Below are 20,273 nucleotides of genomic sequence, written 5' to 3' on the forward strand. Positions count from 1 at the left end.
AAGCCCCGGGTCCGGATGGACTTCCGAGTGAGGTATATAAAAAATTCTCTGGGATACTCCTGCCCCAGCTGTTGCGAGTGGTCGAGTCGGCGGCTTTGGGTGGTTCTTTACCTCAGTCTATGATGGAGGCTATTGTTGTACTTATACCAAAACCTGGAAAGGACCCACTATGTGCCGATTCTTACAGACCGATCTCATTATTGTGTGCTGATGTGAAGCTGCTGGCTTGGGTACTTGCTAACAGATTAGCTGGGGTTGTGTTGTCTCTGGTACATGGTGATCAGACGGGCTTCATGCCGGGTAAGTCTACGGTTGACAATATTAGGAGAGTATACCTCAATTTGCAGATGACTCAGGAGGGTGCAGGAGTAAGATCGATGTTTTCGTTGGATGCTGCCAAAGCATTTGATAGCGTAGAATGGAACTATCTGTGGAAGGTACTGGGAGCTATGGGGTTCGGACCTAGATTCCTTACTTATGTTAAACTTCTTTATCAGAGCCCGATTGCCCGCCTCTGGGTTAATGGCCGATTGTCCCCATCATTTGCACTACAGAGGGGCACGCGACAGGGATGCCCCTTGTTGCCTCTGCTCTTTGCGTTAGCCATAGAGCCACTGGCTTGTCTCCTGCGAGCTTCAACCGACTTGATTGGATTCCGCTACGGTTCCATTGACGAGAGAGTGGCACTCTATGCAGATGACATGTTATTGTTTCTGGGTGATACTGCTAGGTCCCTGGCCCCTGTTATGTCTATTATTTAAGAGTTCGGTACCTACTCTGGCCTGCTTATTAATTGGGACAAATCTGTTCTGATGCCCTTGGATGCTTTGCCTAATATTCCTCAGATAGCCCTCTCTGATATACAGGTGGTTAAGGAATTTAAATACATGGGTATTACCATCACACCCTTTTTGCATGATTTTATACCCAGGAACCTGACACCCCTGCTGGACAAGAGTTCTCAAAAGTTGGCTGTCTGGTGTAAATTGCTGATTTCGGTGGTTGGCCGGACTAATCTAACAAAAATGGTCCTTATGCCGCAGTTGCTATATGTGCTACAGAACTCTCCTGTGTGGATAGCGATGACTTACTAATAATTACTAATCCCTGGCTGTACTATATTGCCTCGCAACTACACAAGTTAAGAGGGTGGGCGAAGACTTCTTTATTAGGTCCTACGGGTCGTTTATTTATGGCTAAACATGGAGGGAGAGTGCCACTACATATTCTTGAAATTGGAGCCCTGACCAGACCTCCGGATTCTTCTCCAACTACTCAGCTCCTCTGCAAGCTCTGGGGCCATACGCGTAAGTTGCTAGGTCTTACGAATTTTGTATCATATATACTGCTGTGGCGTAACCCGGGCTTGCAGGTTTTTTACTCCTTTGCAGATTCTGGTTATTGGGAAAAGAGGGGATTGTGTGAACTGGGGCAGCTAGTTGTACAGGGGGTAGTTAGATCTTTTGAGGACTTGCAGGAGGAGTTTGCTTTACCGCGCTCCTCATTTTACAGATACCTGCAGCTCCGTCATGTATATGAAACTCAGAATCGGATATGGCTGATGGAGGTACAGTCTAACAGGGTCCTAGAATCCGTGGTCACGAAAAGGGAGTCTGCGGGTATTATTTCTTACCTTTACGGCGAGTTATTAAGCTTCTACCATGGGCGTTTCCCCTTGACTGTCCGCGCTAAGTGGGAAAGAGACCTTGGTGGGTTGAGTGATGAGGAGTGGTCTATAGTGCTTTCCCTTACTCCGTCTGTCTTTGTCAGAGTCTAATCGACTATCACAATTGTTCTTTTTGCATAGGGTGTATAAAACCCCACTGTTTTTACATAACATTGGTGTTAGGTCTGATTCTACATGCCCCAGGTGTGGCGAGTTGGAGGCTCATTTGTTACATATGATGTGGTCATGCCCTGTCTTACATGCATATTGGAATGATGTGATACAGCTTATTAGGACTGTTTATGGGGTGACATTGAGTAGAGCTCCCAAGGTGTGTTTACTCGGTCTTATTGGACGCGATCAGGAACCCTCCTTGAGTGAAGTGGGTATACTACGGATGTTATATCAGGCCAGGAAGCTTATAGCGCAGTTCTGGATCAGACCGTCTCCTCTGGGAGTAGCTGATCTTATCAAAAGAATAACGCAGAAGTGCGCTCGGAATGTTTATTTGTGGGGTGGGTGGGTTTATTGTTTGTATGTTGTTTTGAACTGTTTGAAAAAACCTTTAATAAAAAATATCTGATTTAAAAAAAAAAATGCACCGACCGGAGTTCGCTAATGACTCTAGTCGGCTCATTTTTGCCCCTTATCTGTTTTTGTGGCTGGACTGAAAGCTGCAGCATACCACGGTTTCCAGTCTGGCCACAAAACCGGATACAGGGCAAAAGTTAGCATCAGACTCCGGTCGGCAAATTTGAATGAATGAGATTTGGCACCGGTCCAGCTGGGATACGGGAGTGCCCAGTTCCAGCAGCCGGATCTCTGAAACGTGGTGTGAATGCACCCTAATCCTTTACTACTGCGGACTCCAGTCTCCTTTTCTTAAAGTGTCAGAAATGTATAACTAAATTAGAAGAGAAAATTTAAGAGGTTTCTCAGAAGGTGATACAGGGGTTGTACAAAACAACAAGAACACTCCTATTTAAACCAGGTGAAGTTGAGCTCTTCCTTTCACAGATATCATCTTTGTGCAGTGCACAACTAAAGGTTCTCACTGCCTTTGGTGATCTTACACTTGCACTCAACTCTGCACTTATTTGAAGGACTCTGGTTTAGTGTGTGTTTTTACTAGAAATGTACAAAGTACTCTTCTGCACCTCATGTCAAGCTTTGACTTTCAACTAAAGCTACTTCTGGTCTTTGCATACTGAGATGTGATCAAGGAAAAAGTAGACCTCGACACACTCATGAACTCAGCAACTCTGGTCACAGACACCTCTACCAGGTTTAAAAAAAGCAATAATAAAACAAAATCAATCAACAGCAATATAAGCTGTGACTAAGAAAAAGGGGAGTGTTACTGGCAGTCATGGCAGGTATGTCAGGAAGAGATCAACTTGACTATGTAAAAAAAAGGGGCTTTCGTGTCAGGAACTGTCCAGGGCAGCATAGGTTTGCAATGGGGATTTTCTCCTGCTCTAGAGAGTTCCTGATATGGGCATCAGGTGTCATCAGAGAGCACTGTGGACAAGACAAAAAAAGAAATTCAAAAAGAAAAGAATTTCCTCTGTAGCATACAGCTGCTAATAAGTATTGGAAGGACAAATATTTTTTATTAGAAGTAATTTACAAATCTGTTTAACTTTCTAACACCAGCTGATTAAAAAATAAAATTTCCACAGTAGTACCCCTTTAAGTCATTCTTCTATTCACTGATATATTCCTCTTGTTTATTGTCTTCCTGATTCCGGCTTTTTGTGAGACTGCGCAGATTGATGTTTTGTTATGCTGGGTTTGATGATTTGTTTCGGGGTTGCTGGTGTAACAAGGCTTTATACAGATAGGAACTTGGACTGCTACCATGAGGGTGTGCCCAGCTTAGCACACATTTGTTTTATGTGCTCCAGTGAACTTGGTGAGGGTGCCTGTAAAATCTTTTTAAGAGCCGAGGCAAGTGCTCTCTATCACCCAAAGTGCAAGAAAAAGTGCAAACGTGTCACACTAAAAAAAAGTGCACAAAGGATGCTGTCTATCGCTAAGCCCTTCTCCAAAAGGAGAGAGGCCCCCAAACAAACCTACCCTTCACCTCCGGGCCAGAAGGCACCTGCAAAATTCCAGGTTCAATGCTCCTTTTCGCCGAAGATACTAAGGAGCGGAAAATGCTCCTGGCTTCAACCTAGGCGTTAACCAAGGTATCAGCCAAGGAGCCGTATACTGATGGCATCTTGACCAAAGCCAAGATGCCCAGGGAGGTGAGGAACCTAATGGCCACACACACCTCCCCTAGACCGCCAGGAGGGACACCCAGAAGGGCTACTGCATCCTGACAATCCTGTGTACAAATAAAGACACAAGCATGGCACAGTGACAAACAAAGAAATAATAAATAAGTGGACGAGTGCAGATATACTGCCCGGTCATCCGGCCGGATCTATAAAAATTTCCCTGATCTTAGCCAGAAGGCCGGGATACAAAGGGTGAGTGCCAAAGGTGAAGAGTAATGGTGCAGTGCTTTCACTCAGTGAGTTATAACACCCAGTGAGTTTCGGCACCTCAGAGTCACCACTCCCCGAGGCACAGACGTACCTTGGCTCTGCACCCCTCTACCTCATGGTGAGACCCGGAGGAAACAGGTCCCATCAGGACAGCCGTTGAGCTGGTTACGTGGCACCAGCCCCGAAACGCCCCGGTACAACTGCTCCTCCATGCAGCATCCTACATCAATGGCAAAGACTAAACCACTGATAAGAACAGATACTACACTTGATCTTAGCCAAAAGGCTGAGAAGCGGTGCCTGTAAAATTCCAGGTGGAAAATCTGTTGGGCTGAAATCTCACCTTCATTAGACTACAGTATGTGTAAGAGCCCCAGATTTGGTTCCATACAGGAGGATTAGGGTGATGATTCAGTAAAATATTGTATGCCAGTACATTACTGGGGTTTGAGATGGTACATCTGATGGCATAGAAAGGTTTGTATGCTTTGTCTTCTTTATGATTGGTTTAAAATTTTGATTGATGAATTTCTAGGTCCCAGTAGATATACCTGTAACATATGATCTAAATATCTACATAATAATTCATACAAAATAAAAATAAACCACATGATAAAGCTTTACAGAAAGTGCATAAACTAATGTGCAATACATGTGTATGTGTATCATTGTAACCATATACAAGTACATAGTTCATTTTCAGATTATTTTAATATCCATATATAAATTGCATATAGTAAGATTCTATATAGAGTGCTCATGTGTCCATTAAATGTATAAATTAATATCTGCAGCCGTAATGCTCACATATGCTTACTGTAATGGCGGCACCAGTGTGGTATATAAACATCCAGCGTGTTGTGAAAGCAATAGCGCTTGAACGTCTGGAGGGGGAGTGTCAAGAAGAGAGCAGCACCATAGCCAATTCAGGCGCTCGACTCTGAGCGTCGATAGCAACTAAAAGTCATGGCCGAGCACCTACTATTGGTGATTTGGGTTGCCACCTGGCCGGTATTTTACCGGCACAGCCTGTATTTTGGCCACCCTGCCAGTATTTGTATATAAAAAATAGCGGCCATGCAATGTCCGGTATTTATCGAATCAATCCTCCAACTCCCGGAATGTTGCACCATATACTATACCAGTGTTTCCCAACCAGGGGTTGCTCCAGCTGTTGCAAAACTACAACTCCCAGCATGCCCGGACAGCCAACGGCTGTCCAGGCATGCTGGGAGTTGTAGTTTTGCAACAGCTGGAGTGACCCCTGGTTGGGAAACACTGACCTATACTATATACTACTATATAGTCCAAATGCTGGGAGCTATAGCTTTTGAGCCACAGTCTGTATCAGAGCATGCTGGGAGTTGTAGTTAGTAACTGAATTTAATTGAAAAAAAAAGCGAACAAAAAGTCACATCAAAACAAAAATGGTACTGTTAAAAACTGCAGATCGGGGGAACAAAAAATGAGCCCTCATACAGGCCCGTATAAGGAGAACTAAAAAAGTTAGGGGTGAGAATAGGACAAATTTTCCCCTGCTTATGTGTACCCTGTGATGTTATGCATATATAATTAATTATGCAAATTAGCATGGCCAGTTTTTTTTTTTTTTGCAAGAAAGGTGGCAACCCTATTGGTGATACAGCTTTCTGGCATAATGGTGTACTTTAGGGTCAGACATAATGCCTGAGAAACAACTCGATTTACAGTTTCCAGGCCACAGAGCAAAGCTTGAACCATTGGCACCTTCCGAAGCCAACAATTCATACAGTTACTAACTTCCCGAGATACTTTCTAGCCCACTCTTTTGTTAGAGACAGGTGCGGGCTAGAAATGATTTTGTGAGGATGGACCCCCACTGACATACTAATCTTACGCACAGGGAGAGGGTGCCCAGGTATTCACATATAGAGAGGGATATATAAAAAAAGAAAGGAGGGCAGCGCCTCGTATAATCCTGCGAATGTACAGGAGATGGGTGAGCAGCTGTCTGGGAGACTCTCACCTAATGGATGCAGGTAGAGATCACATAACCCCTGGTAACGGGGTGGTCTTTTTGGGAATGGCAGGCCAATGGAGCTTTGACCGGAGACTCTGGCAGGAGGTCTGGTAACGTGATAGACAGAAAATAAAAAAACAGGCTCCAACCAAGGGCGCTATTCCTTATAGCATATGATGAGTGAATAAAATGAAATAAAATTAAAATAACAAGGATGGATGACTCAATGGATTTAGCAGTACTTATACTTTATTTGCATAAAAGTGGTCTGCATGTACATCCATGGGCAAGACGCGTTTCGGGTCATTTATTACCCTTTCTCAATTGCAGATGTATAGTGTATCAAGGAGACGGCTCTTATTTATAGTTAAAAAGACCGACAAAAGACAAAAAGAAAGGGGGAGGGGGCGATTGGCCCGACATAGTACATGCATGTTTAAAAACATATATAGAAAACACTAAGCATAAATACATAAGAAATTATAGCGGTACAAAGATACGAGGAAGGAATGTTAAAAATTCAGGTGATTTAAGGAAGGTTATATAAGTAAAACTGCTAAAATGCGGTTATGCAATGTGACCCGGATGTTAATAGCTAGGGTTCATGCATATACTTCGTAGAAAGTAATTTTTTATCAGGTACTATTCTTTAAAATCAGATAGCTTAGAGTAAGTGGTACTACTTTCTTTATAATGTAGTTGCAATCTAATGCTAGAATCTGCACTATTCACAGGAATAGGATACAATTGCTGTAGTGCCATGATCACTGTCTTTTATGAATGAAGTGAAGATGAGGAGTAGTACAGTGACGTCAGGGGATCGGTTGCTAAGACGCCGCAGCAACTATGTTTTGTGAATGGGACGTAATGACATAATGGAACTAGTGATAACGTGGCATAAACCGACCCTATGTGGTGGAAACCCATGGCAACGTTTGATTAGTAGTTGCGGCATGTCAAACTGACTCGGCAAAGCATGAAGCCAGAAAGAAAAACTGGAAGGGGCTAATAATATTGATAAGTACCGCATAATAAACACTAGAATTAAATGTGCAAAGAGAGGGAAGCGCAGCACACATAGATGTGGTGATCCAGTTGCACTATAATTATAACACTGGCAAACTACGGCTATAATTTAAATCCATTATATGTATGGTAATACAACAGGATATAGGCATGTCTGTGTTTGAGGAGTGTAATGTATAAATATGTACATATAAGAATGAAACATTATCATATTAGTAGCAGGTACAGGAATGGAAAATAAATGTTTATAGCAAGATGTTAACATTGATAAAATTAATGAAGCCCCATAAGGTGCGGCAAGTGTGACATCATGATATTGGCATGGGGATATTAGATGTAATGTATTATTGACATAAGTAAAATTATAATGGAAAATTGAAAATTTGGGGGAGGGCACATATAATAATACAGCCCTATGCTCGCTGCGCTCTTCCAGTTTTTCTTTCTGGCTTCATGCTTTGCCGAGTCAGTTTGACATGCCGCAACTACTAATCAAACGTTGCCATGGGTTTCCCCCACATAGGGTCGGTCTATGCCACGTTATCACTAATTCCATTATGTCATCACGTCCCATTCACAAAACATAGTTGCTGCAGCGTCTTAGCAACCGATCCCCTGACGTCATCTTCACTTCATTCATAAAAGACAGTGGTTACGGCACTACAGCAATTGTATCCTATTCCTGTGAATAGTGCAGATTCCAGCATTAGATTGCAACTACATTAGAAAGAAAGTAGTACCACTCACTCTAAGCTATCTGATTTTAAAGAATAGTACCTGATAAAAAATTCCTTTCTACGAAGAATATGCATGAACCCTAGCTATTAACATCTGGGTCACATTGCATAACCGCATTGTTTTACTTATATAACCTTCCTTAACGACAATGGACGTAAATGCATGTCATGGTGATGTGGTACTTAGCGCACCATGACGTACATTTACGCGCGGACATGATCGCGAGCACCAGAGCGGTGCTCGCGTCATGCCCGGCAGGTCCCGGCTGATATCAGCAGCCAGGGACCTGCCTGTAATGGCGGACATCCGCGATTGTGTGGATGTCCGCCATTAACCCCTCCGATGCCGTGATCAATACAGATCACGGCATCTGCGGCATTTCGGTAGTTTGAATGGACGATCGGATCGCCCGCAGCGCTGCCGCGGGGATCGGATCATCCAACATGACAGCCGCAGGTCCCCTCACCTTGCTCCGGCCGTCTCCCGGGGTCTTCTGCTCTGGTCTGCGATCGAGCAGACCAGAGTAGAAGATCACCGATAATACTGAGCAGTGCTGTGTCCTATACATAGCACTGCACAGTATTAGCAATCAACTGATTGTAATGAATAGTCCCCTATGGGGACATAAAAAGTGTAAAAAAAAAAAAAGTTAAAAAAATGTAAAATAAAAAAGTAAAAAAATTTGAAAAATCCTCTCCCCCAATAAAAAGTAAAACGTCCGTTTTTCCCTATTTTACCCCACAAAAAGCGTAAAAAAATTATTAATACACATATGTGGTATCGCCGCGTGCGTAAACGTATGAACTATTCAAATATATTGTTAATTATCCCAGACAATGAACGGCGTAAACGTAAAAAAAAAAAAACTAAACCCCTCATGTAATGTAATAAGGGGTACAATGAGCATTTACGCCCCACAGGTGTCTGACAGATTTTTGGAACAATGGTCCGTGAAAATGAAAAATTGAATTTTTCAATTGCACAGCCCACTGTTCCAAAGATCTGTCAAACGCCAGTGGGGTGTAAATACTCACTGCACCCCTTATTAAATTCTGTGAGGGGTGTAGTTTCCAAAATAGGGTCACATGTGGGGGGGGGGGGGGTCCACTGTTCTGGCACCACGGGGGGCTTTGTAAATGCACATGGCCCCTGACTTCCATTCCAAACTATTTTTTTCCCAAAAGCTCAATGGCGCTCCTTCTCTTCTGAGCATTGTAGTGCGCCAGCAGAGCACTTGACGTCCACACATGGGGTATTTACATACTCAGAAGAGATGGGGTTACAAATTTTGGGGGCTCTTTTCTGCTATTAACCCTTGCAAAAATGTGAAATTTGGGGGGAAGCGCACATTTTAGTGAAAAAAATATATTTTTTTTACATATGCAAAAGTCGTGAAACCCCTGTGGGGTATTAAGGCTCACTTTATTCCTTATTACGTTCCTCAAGGGGTCTAGTTTACAAAATAGTATGCCATGTGTTTTTTTTTTGCTGTCCTGGCACCATAGGGGCTTCCTAAATGCGACATGCCCCCGAGCAAAATTTGCTCTCAAAAAGCCAAATATGACTCCTTCTCTTCTGAGCATTGTAGTTCACTCATAGTACACTTCAGGTCAACTTATGGGGTACCTCCATACTCAGAAGAGATGGGGTTACAAATTTTGGGGGGTCTTTTCTGCTATTAACCCTTGCAAAAATGTGAAATTTGGGGGGAAACACACATTTTAGTGAAAAAAATATATATTTTTTTACATATGCAAAGGTCGTGAAACACCTGTGGGGTATTAAGGCTCACTTTATTCCTTGTTACGTTCCTCAAGGGGTCTAGTTTCCAAAATGGTATGGCATGTGTTTTTTTTTGCTGTTCTGGCACCATAGGGGCTTCCTAAAGACAACATGCCCCCCAAAAACCATTTCAGAAAAACGTACTCTCCAAAATTCCCTTGTCGCTCCTTCGCTTCTGAGCCCTCTACTGCGCCCGCCGAACACTTTACATAGACATATGAGGTATGTGCTTACTCGAGAGAAATTGGGCTACAAACATAAGTATAAATTTTCTCCTTTTACCACTTGTAAAAATAAAAAAATTGGGTCTACAAGAACATGCGAGTGTAAAAAATTAAGATTGTGAATTTTCTTTGCGAATTTTTTTTTAACCTAAAATGCTTGTTTTCCCAAAAATTTTACATTTTTTTTAAAAAAGGGTAAAAGCAGTAAAATACCCCCCAAAATTTGAAGCCCAATTTCTTCCGAGTACGGCGATACCCCATATGTGACCCTAAACTGTTGCCTTGAAATACGACAGGGCTCCCAAGTGAGAACGCCATGTGCATTTGAGGCCTAAATTAGGGACTTGCATAGGGGTGGACATAGGGGTATTCTACGCCAGTGATTCCCAAACAGGGTGCCTCCAGCTGTTGTAAAACTCCCAGCATGCCTGGACAGTCAGTGGCTGTCTGGTAATACTGTGAGTAGTTGTTTTGCAACAGCTGGAGGCTCCGTTTTGGAAACAGTGGCATACCAGACGTTTTTCATTTTTATTGGGGAGGGGAGGGGGGCTGTGTAGGGATATGTGTATATGTAGTGTTTTTTACTTTTTATTTTATTGTGTGTTAGTGTAGTGTAGTGTTTTTAGGGTACAGTCACACGGAAGGGGGTTCACAGTAGTTTTTCGCTGGCAGTTTGAGCTGCGGCAGAAAATTAGCTGCAGCTCAAACTTGCAGCCGGATACTTACTGTAAACCTCCGCCCATGTGAGTGTACCCTGTACATTCACATTGGGGGGGAGCATCCAGCTGTTGCAAAACTACAACTCCCAGCATGCGCTGACAGACTGTACATGCTGAGAATTTTAGTTTTGCAACAGCTGTAGGCACACTGGTTATGTATCACTGAGTTTGTGACCTAACTCAGTGTTTCACAACCAGCGTGCCTCCAGCTGTTGCAAAACTACAACTCCCAGCATGTACGGTGCATGCTGGGAGTTGTAGTTTGCAACAGCTGGAGGCACACCGGTCGTGAAACACTGACTTAGGTAAAAAAAAACTGAGTGTGCCTTCAGCTGTTGCAAAACTACAACTCTCAGCAGTCACCAACAGCCAACGGGCATGCTGGGAGTTGTAGTTTTGCAACCAGCAGATGCACCACTACAACTCCCAGCATGCACTTTAGCTGTTTGTGTAAGCTGGGAGTTGTAGTTATACAACAGCTGAAGGTACACTTTTCCATAGAAAAAATGTGCCTCCAGCTGTTGCAAAACTATAAGTCCCAGCATGCCCATAAGGGAATGCTGGGAGTTGTGGTGGTCTGCCTCCTGCTGTTGCATAACTGTCACTCAGCTCCAACTGCTGCTCCCCAGGTCAGTCCCTCGCCGCCGCCGCCACTCCTGGGGCCCCGATCCCAACAGGGACGCCGGGGATCGGGGTCCCCAGCTCCCGGGGTTTTCTTCCTGCACCCACTCACATCCTCCGGAAGAGGGGCGGAGCTGGTGTGACACCCGCAGTAGATGCCCTGATTGGTCGGCCGGCCGACGAATCAGGGCGATCGTGAGGTGGCACCAGTGCCACCTCACCCCTGCTGGCTATGGCTTTTTGGGGCCGTCAGAGACAGCCCCGAACAGCCTGAAATTCCGGGTCACCGGGTCACTGGAGACCCGATTGACCCGGAATCTGCCGCAGATCGCTGGGCTGAATTGTCCAGTGATCTGTGGCCATCGCCGACATGGGGGGACATAATGACCCCCCTGGGCGATATGCCGCGATGCCTGCTGAACAATTTCAGCAGGCATCCGGCTCCGGTCCCCAACCGACTAGCGGTGGGGACCGGTTTTCCCACGGGTGTATGGATACGCCCTGTGTCCTTAAGGACTCGGAATGCAGGGCGCATCCATACGCCCTCTTTCCTGAAGAGGTTAAGGCCAAAATGGGCTTGGTCCTTAAGGGGTTAAATCCCTTGAATTTTTAACATTCCTTCCTTGTATCTTTGTACCGCTATAATTTCTTATGTATTTATGCTTAGTGTTTTCTATATTTTTGGGAGAGGCTATCTACCCTGGCTGCTGGGACCCCTCGGTTCTCAATTCTTCTCCCCAGAACTCAATATACGTTGTTACACTATACAACAGTGTTACCTTTACATTTATCAATTTGATCGCTCGACGTGCATTATCTAGATATCAGGTGAACTCTCTGGCCTGTAGACTACCCTGTACATGTGGACAGGAGAGAAACATTAGACACATAACTGTATATATTTAGAACTTGTGGACTGGGACAACAAATAATGTTACAGTTCTATCTTAATTATTTGCATATGTGTGGACTTTTACCATTTGTGAACTGACTATGTGTGGTACATAACTTTACATTATGAGTTAATCTTTGTACCTGGCAGGAATTTGTCCTTGTGTTGACCATTGGGGCCTATGCAACATCACTTCAGGGGAATCTGGAACTCTTGCGTCTTTGGGAGTCCTTGGAGCCTCTGAAGCTGCAGCTAACTCTTCCTCGACGAATTCAAGTGTGGGTATTGGTCAAGGGCTGGCGGGACCCAGAGTTGCTGGCATCTGCACTGGAGAGGCTGGAGACTGAGTTGGTACTCTAGAGACTGACATATAGGCCGGAGCCAATGCTGACAAGACTGGGACTGGTGTGGAGACTAGTGTTGATTGAACCAGCCCCGGGGTTGGTGAGACACAGAAGATCAGAGGCTGTTTTGGAGAAAACATGGGGAAATCCATGGATGGGTGGATTCCCTCGCCTGGAACATATTCTTTCACAGGTCTGACAACTGGAGGAGGTGGTGCAGGGAGCACTGGTAGATCTTCTTTCAGGCACAACTTGATTCAGTTTCGGTGAACAACTTGTGGCTCATACCCAGACTTTTGTACTTCGTATACATCAGTGTCCGGATATGGTATGGCCGTCACCGTGTACTGTTATGTCTCCCAGATAGAGTCTAACTTGTGGCTTCTTGGAAACTTCCGCAGCCAGACTTTATCGCCCAACTGAAGTGGTTTGGCAGAAGCATGATGGTTATAATCCTCCTGTTGTCTCTGCTGGGCCTCGCCCATCTTCTTGCTGACAATTTCTTTGTCCTCTTGGATTCTTCTCTGGTGGTCAGGGACCCACTCCAGGGAAGCTTGCGGAGAGTTGTTGAAAGGGGCTTGGAGCCCAAATGTTCGGTCTTGGTGCCCCATCATCAAGTAGAAAGGGGTGTACCCCATAGAACAGTGGACTGTGTTATTATAGATCTCCAATAGTTCAGGCAGCAGTCAGGGCCACTCTTCTTGTCTTGACACAGAGTCGGCTCGCAACATGTGGATAAAGACTTGGTTGATGTGCTCACAGAGCCCGTTCCCTTGAGGGTAACTTGACATGGTCTAGCGCGACCAATTGGTTAGGCCTTTCACTCTGTATGGAATGGAGGGGAGCTCTTGCGTCTTTGCGCACATTCTTGGTGACATTACAGACATTACAGCACATTCACTGCACCATTTGTCAATGTCACTCCGCATTCGGATCCAATAGAATCTTAAAGTAGCATCGCCGCGTCTCTTCGGGGAACCAGAATCTGATGAAGTCGATCACCAGAAACCGGATCCAAAGAATTTCGGCACAACAGCCCTTTGTGCACAAACAGTCGCTTCCTCTGTTGCCACAGACGTTTCAGCTCATAATCACACTGGGCCAGGCGTAGACGGGTTCGTACCTTTTTTGCAAGAAGGTAGTCCAACAGATCCCCCATGACTCGACTTTCATCTTGAAGAGTCTTTCAGGTGTACAGGTCTTCTTTATCCTTTTCGGACCTGGGTTCACCATCCATCAGGGCGGACACAGCATTCTGGTTCACGAACTGTTGATAAAATAAGGGCATCTCCACGTCCTTCCACACAACAGGTGGTTCTGCGCCGGGGGTCATCTGAGACAGTACATCGGCATTGACATTCGACTTGCCGATTCTGTACTTGATGGTGAAACTGTAATTGGCTAATCTCGAAGCCCAACGTTGTTCAATGGCACCCAACTTGGCAGTGTTCAGGTGGGCCAACGGATTACTATCCGTGTAGACAGTAAATGGCATGGCAGCCAAGTAGTCTTTGAACTTTTTGGTCACGGCCCATACCAGGGCAAGAAGTTCTAACTTGAATGAGCATCGTTTGCATCGTTCTTCTCTGCTCCTTGCAGGTTACGACTGACATAGGCAACTATTCGTTCTTGCCCTTTCTGGATTTTGGACAGGACAGCTCCCAGACATTCGAAACTGCCATTGCTATATAACCAGAATGAGTGACTGTAGTCTGTGTACGCCAGGATGGGTGGTTCTGTCAGCAGACGTTTAAGAGCTTGGAACGCTGTCTCTTGCTCTTTGGCCCATTCAACAGGTAGTTTCCCATTGTAGTTCTCGTTCGCCATACCCCATAACAGACCTGTGAGGGATTTTGAAATCTGGAAGAAGTGGGGAATGAAGCAGCATTGGTAGCTGGCAAATTCCAGGAAGCTGCTGACATCTTTCACCGTGCATGGGGTAGGCCAGTTGTTGAGAACTTCCACCTTTTCAAGATTGGGCTGGACTCCCTCGGTGCTGACAACATGACCCAGGTAGTGTACCTGAGGTTTGAGCAAGTGATACTTTGATGGCTTGCTCTTCAGCCCATGCTTCATCAGGACTTGGAAGATGTCTGACAGCCCAGGTGTTCCTGGTAGGACTTGGAATACACAATGACATCGTGCAGGTACAATAGGACACTGAAAATTTAGATGGCCCAGGCTCCTTTACATCAAACGCTGAAACGTAGCAGGGGCATTACATAGCCCAAACGGCATACTTTAAAACTTGAACAGTCCCATGGGTGTCATGAAGGCGATCTTCTCCCGGTCTTCCGGTCTGCCATGGGCACTTGCCAATGTCTGCTGGTTAAGTCCAGGGTGGAGAAGTTAGCAGCAGACCCAAGGGCTGTGAGTGATTCCTTGATCCTTGCCAGAGGATGTGTCCTTATGTGTGACATAGTTCAGTTTCCTGTAGTCAACACAGAAGTGGATGGTTCCGTATTTTTCTTGACCAGGACAAGTGGCGCTGCCCAGGAACTCTGACTTTCTTGGATGACATCTGCCTCTTTCGTGTCAGCCAGCATCTTCTTGACAGTCTGATACATGTGAGGTGTGACCGGGCGGTGTCTTTCCTTGATAGGTGGGCTGTTGCCTGTGAGGATTTAGTGTTGGCCCGAAATCTGTGGGGGTGTATGCTAAAAGCTTCATGGTATCTTTTGGCGAAATTGATGACTCCCTTGACTTGGTCCCTTGGGGTAGTGTCGTCTCCAACTTGAAGTTGTGCCCACCAGGGCTTGGGGGGAGTCGTACTGGATCCTTCAGCCACTTGGGCTGCATGCTGTCGGGCCACCGTATGTTCTGATAAGATGTCCTTTGACTCTATGAGATACAACTGGGCTACTGGGGTGTATTTAGGTAACACAGTAGCAGCATCAGACAGGTTGACTAACCGGACTGGACCTCTCCCGGTGATAGCGGTGACAAGGCTTCTCGCAGCTCAGAAAAGAGGGTGGTCTTCTAGTTGCAGAGGCTCCAGCAGGGCTTGATAGTCTCTATTCTTGACTCCGGAACGTGCATAGCACCAGATGATAGTCTCTGTGTCGGGTTGCCAGGTTACAGACCGGAGGTTTTGTACTCGAACTTTGCAGATTTCACCTTGCTTGTTGGCAAACTACCTAGAACTTTCAAGTGGTGCTGCACAGCCCGCTGGCCTGAAGGGGACATATAGGGAAGAGAGGCATGCTGTCACACACTGCGCTCCGGCGGCTGTGAGCGCATGGTCCTTGAATCCCTGACTGCCGGTGGGGCTGGGATTCGCAACGCGGGACGCGCCTGCATGCGAATCCCAGCCCGTCACTCACCATACTCCGCTGCCTCTTCCTCTGTGTCTCAGCCCCGGCCTCAGCTCTGAAATTTAAAGGGCCAGTACACCCATAATTAGTTGTTGCACCTGACACTACATTATAAGTGCTTCAATAGAGGTACAGCGTGTTGGCACTGCTATCCCTTGGTGTGTCTCCCTCAAGCTGTCCATGTACAGAGTTCAACTAGCAGTGTGTGAAAAAAACTGCAAGTAATACATTACTACATTATACCAGCTACGACCCCACCCATACAAAGGAAGCGATTCCATATGGACAACTACTTAGACGCATCAACAATACAGAGGAGTCATTTAACACTCAAGCTGAGGAACTGATGAACCGTCTAGAAGATAGAGGGTATCCATCACAAATGTTAAGACAGACAGTAGAAAGAGAAAAGAAAATTGACAGAAGTACACTATTGAAAAATAGAAGACACAGAAAACATACTAAGATTAAAGGGGTATTCCAGGAAAAAACTTTTTTTTATATATGAACTGGTTTCAGAAAGTTAAACAGATTTGTCAATTACTTCTATAAAAAAATATTAATCCTTTCAGTACTTATGAGCTTCTGAAGTTAAGGTTGTTCTTTTCTGTCTAAGTGCTCTCTGATGACACGTGTCTCGGGAAACACCCAGTTTAGAAGCAAATTCCCATAGCAAACCTCTTCTAAACTGGGCGGTTCCCGAGACACGTGTCATCAGAGATTACTTAGACAGAAAAGAACAACCTAAACTTCAGCAGCTCATAAGTACTGAAAGGATTAAGATTTTTTTAATAGAAGTAATTTACAAATCTGTTTAACTTTCTGGAGCCAGTTGATATATATAAAAAAGTTTTTTCCTGGAATACCCCTTTAAGGATGAGACAACAAAAAAAGAAATGGTTTACTTTCACATTTAAGTACAGCCTGATGCATCAAGCAATAAAACACTCTATATATGCAAATTGGCATCGAATAGAGAGATCAGATCCTTGGAAACTTAAAAATAAAGAGACCAATGATAGCATTTAAACAAACAAAAAATTTAAAAGATGAACTAGTAATAAGTAAAATCATAGAAAAAAGAACAACAGAAGAGAACTGGTTAAATAGGTCACCTATAAGAGGAAACAAAAAATGTGGAAACTGTAATTGGTGTGATCATTTTATGACAGGCAACAGTATTAACCTAGGAGGAGTTAAAAAAGAAATAACAGATTTTATGTGCTGTCGATCTAAAAATGTCATATGCGCAATTGTATGTGAATGCATGAGGTTCTATATAGGTAGCACTATTAGACCCATTAATGTTAGGTTCAGGGAGAACACGCATTCTATGCAAACAAGAAAAGGTTCACCACGATTAATAGAACATGTGATCACAGAACATGGAGGAAACATAAAAAATATAAAATTCAGAGGTATTGAAAAAGTTAAAATAAAATCAGATCCAGACAATGTAAAAAAACTAAGGGAAATAGAAGCCCGTTGGATATTACGTACGGGAGCCCAGGAAATGAAGGGGTTAAATGACAGAATAGATATGGGAGTCTTCCTCTGAACATCGGGTCAATTACAAATAGTCTAACTATGTATTTAAAAAAAAAAATGTAAGTAATTTATCACAACGAGATCGATATTTACACTGGAAAAGAACAATGAAACATATTTATTGTTATTTTGTATATAACACATGTAAATCAATTTGTAAGATTGTAGTTCCGCTCACCTTGGCACGACGTCACGAATGGAGGAGGGTACATAGAGTCACGTGCACAGGTGAATGGAAACAATCTGTTGAAGTTCCTGAACGGAAGGAAACAGCTGTCATCGTATAACACACTAGCGCTCGGCATCCCGATGCGGCGCGGTAGCCGCTTTGCCTGCATGTCCCAGGAATAAAGCATGAAGTTTAAAGACATCTACGTGGTGAGTTGCCTGTACTTCTTTCTCTTCGTATTTGTGAATAACTACATTATAAGTCCCTGCACCTGCTGGATCTTCAGTTCCCCTAGCCTGAGATTAAGCGACCCTTATAGCCTGTTAGCCTTACCCGTGTATCCAGATGTTATTAGACTCCACACCTTTGCCGCCTTCCTTGACCTTCTGCTACGTTTGACTACGCTACTGCCATATCATTCGGTACTTCGCCTAGCCCAGCTACCTGTGTGGTCGAGCCGTGTCAAGAGTGGCGACCTGGGTGTCGCCTGCCACAGCAAGCCCATCCTGCCTTGCGGTGGGCTCTGGTGAAGACCAGCGGCACCTTAGACTCCGCTCCCCGATACGATCCAAGTCATCAGCCACACAGGGTAGAGGATCCACATCCAGCTCCGTTACAGCAAGATCCGGCCATGGATCCCGCTGGGGTTCCTCTGCCTGATACTCTGGATCTCGCTTCCATCGTGGCGCTCCAGTCTCAGCAGTTGAGAAGGCAGGCACAGCAGTTGAGCCAGTTATCTGCCATGATGCAGCAGTTGCTAACTGCTCAGCAACAACCGCCACAGCCTCGTCCTGCTACAGGGGGGCCCTCCAGCTCCTGCAGTTGTCTCTTTCCGAGAAATATGAGGGGGATCCCAAGTCCTGTCATGGTTTTGTGACTCAGTGCTCCATGCACATTGAACTCATAGCGGATCAGGTCCCTACAGAACGAGCAAAGGTGGCCTTCATCCTCAGTCTTTTAACTGGAAGGGCTGTGACCTGGGCAACTCCGCTTTGGGATCGCAGTGATGCTCTCACAACCAATCTCCAGGCGTTTCTGATGGAATTTCGGGGTGTCTTCGAAGAACCTGCTCAAACTTCCTCCGCGGAGACGGCATTGCTGAGTTTTTCTCTGGGTAACTCCTCTGTGGGCGAGTATGCCATTCGTTTCCGTACCCTGGCATCGGAGTTATCATGAAATGATGAAGCTCTTTGCGCCACCTTCAAGAGAGGATTATCAAGTCAAATCAAGGATTTCCTCGCTGCCCGGGAATTGCAATCTAATCTGAATGAGCTTATACAGTTGGCATTCCGGATTGATATCCATTTTTCAGAGCGACGTGAGGAACTATGCCAAGAAAGGGAGTCTGCACGACCTCGGCGCTTTCCTCGTCTGGCAACTGTCTTCCAGCAACCACCGTAACCTTCTCCCTTGCCTCCCGCAGTGGCGGCTATATTGGTCTCGCCTGACCGTGCGGGGAAGAACCCGCTGACGAACAGAGAATCTATGCCTATACTGCGCCAGTGCGGATCACTTTCTCAAAGATTGTCCTCTGCGTCCACAGTCACAGGGAAACGCTCGCACCTAGGGTTTGTGGGAGAGGCCTCCCTACAGGTGAATATCACCTCTCCACGCTTAAATTTGACAGTCCAGCTTTTCCTAGCCTCCAAAGAGATCATCTCCGTTCTTGCCTTTCTGGACTCTGGCTAAGCGGGAAATTTTATTGATGCTTCCCTAGTACATAGGCATCGTCTGCCAGTGTACCGCCTGTTAAAGCCTTTGTACATCTCTACGGTCAATGGTGAAAGACTGAACGGTACTGTGCTATATCGCACAGAACCGTTGTCTATGCAGGTTGGAGTTCTGCATAAGGAGAACTTGTCCTTCTATGCTCTTCCTCATTGTACTTCTCCTCTCTTGCTTGGCCTACCTTGGTTGCAACTCCATGCTCCGCAGCAGGAAGTGGAAGACTGGAGAAGTTCTTCGTTGGGGTCCGCATTGCAACAACCACTGTATTCACATATGTATGGTTAAATTGGAACCATCATCTTGTCCACTGCCTGGTTTGCCCGCGTTTCTCCAGGACTATGCTGATGTCTTCAGTGAAAAGCAAGCCAAAGTGTTACCACCACATCTTCCCTACGATTGTCCTACTGAATTGCTACCCAGAACCACACCTCCCAGGGGCAGAATCTACCCTTTGTCTGTTGCTGAAACTCTGGCCATGTCTTATTACGTTCAGGAGAACCTTCAAAAGGGATTTATCAGGAAGTTCTCTTCCCCTGCCGGAGCCGGCTTCTTCTTCGTGGAAAAAAAAGAAGGGTCTTTGCGACCTTGCATCGACCTACAGAAGCCTGAATAAAATTACAGTAAAGAACTGCTACCCACTTCCTTTAATCTCTGAGTTGTTTGATCATCTGCGAGGCGCCAAAATCTTCTCTACATTGGATCTTCATGGGGCCTATGATTTGATTCGTATATGAGAAATGGAAGACAGCATTTAATACTCGTGACGGACATTTCGAGTATCTAGTGATGCCATTAGGAATCTTCAATGCTCCAGCAGTCTTCCAGGAGTTTGTCAATGATGTTTTTCATGACCTCCTATACTCCTGTATTGTTGTTTATTTGGATGACATATTCATCTACTCGCCCAATATCCAGTCTCATCGCTCTCACCTCTGCCAAGTGTTACAGTGTCTCCGTGAAAATCATCTCTACGCTAAACTAGAGAAATGTACTTTTGAAAAAAGCTGC

The 20,273-nt window shown here is 45.1% G+C and overlaps 1 pseudogene; it reads right to left on the reverse strand.

Moving 5' to 3' along the window:
- Positions 1-4,359: 4,359 nt before the first annotated feature.
- LOC130277919 (U2 spliceosomal RNA) lies at positions 4,360-4,459 on the reverse strand (annotated as a pseudogene).
- Between the last annotated feature and the right edge of the window lie 15,814 nt (positions 4,460-20,273).

This window comes from Hyla sarda, chromosome 6, assembly GCF_029499605.1.
Source record: "Hyla sarda isolate aHylSar1 chromosome 6, aHylSar1.hap1, whole genome shotgun sequence".
In the NCBI taxonomy this organism is placed as follows: domain Eukaryota; kingdom Metazoa; phylum Chordata; class Amphibia; order Anura; family Hylidae; genus Hyla; species Hyla sarda.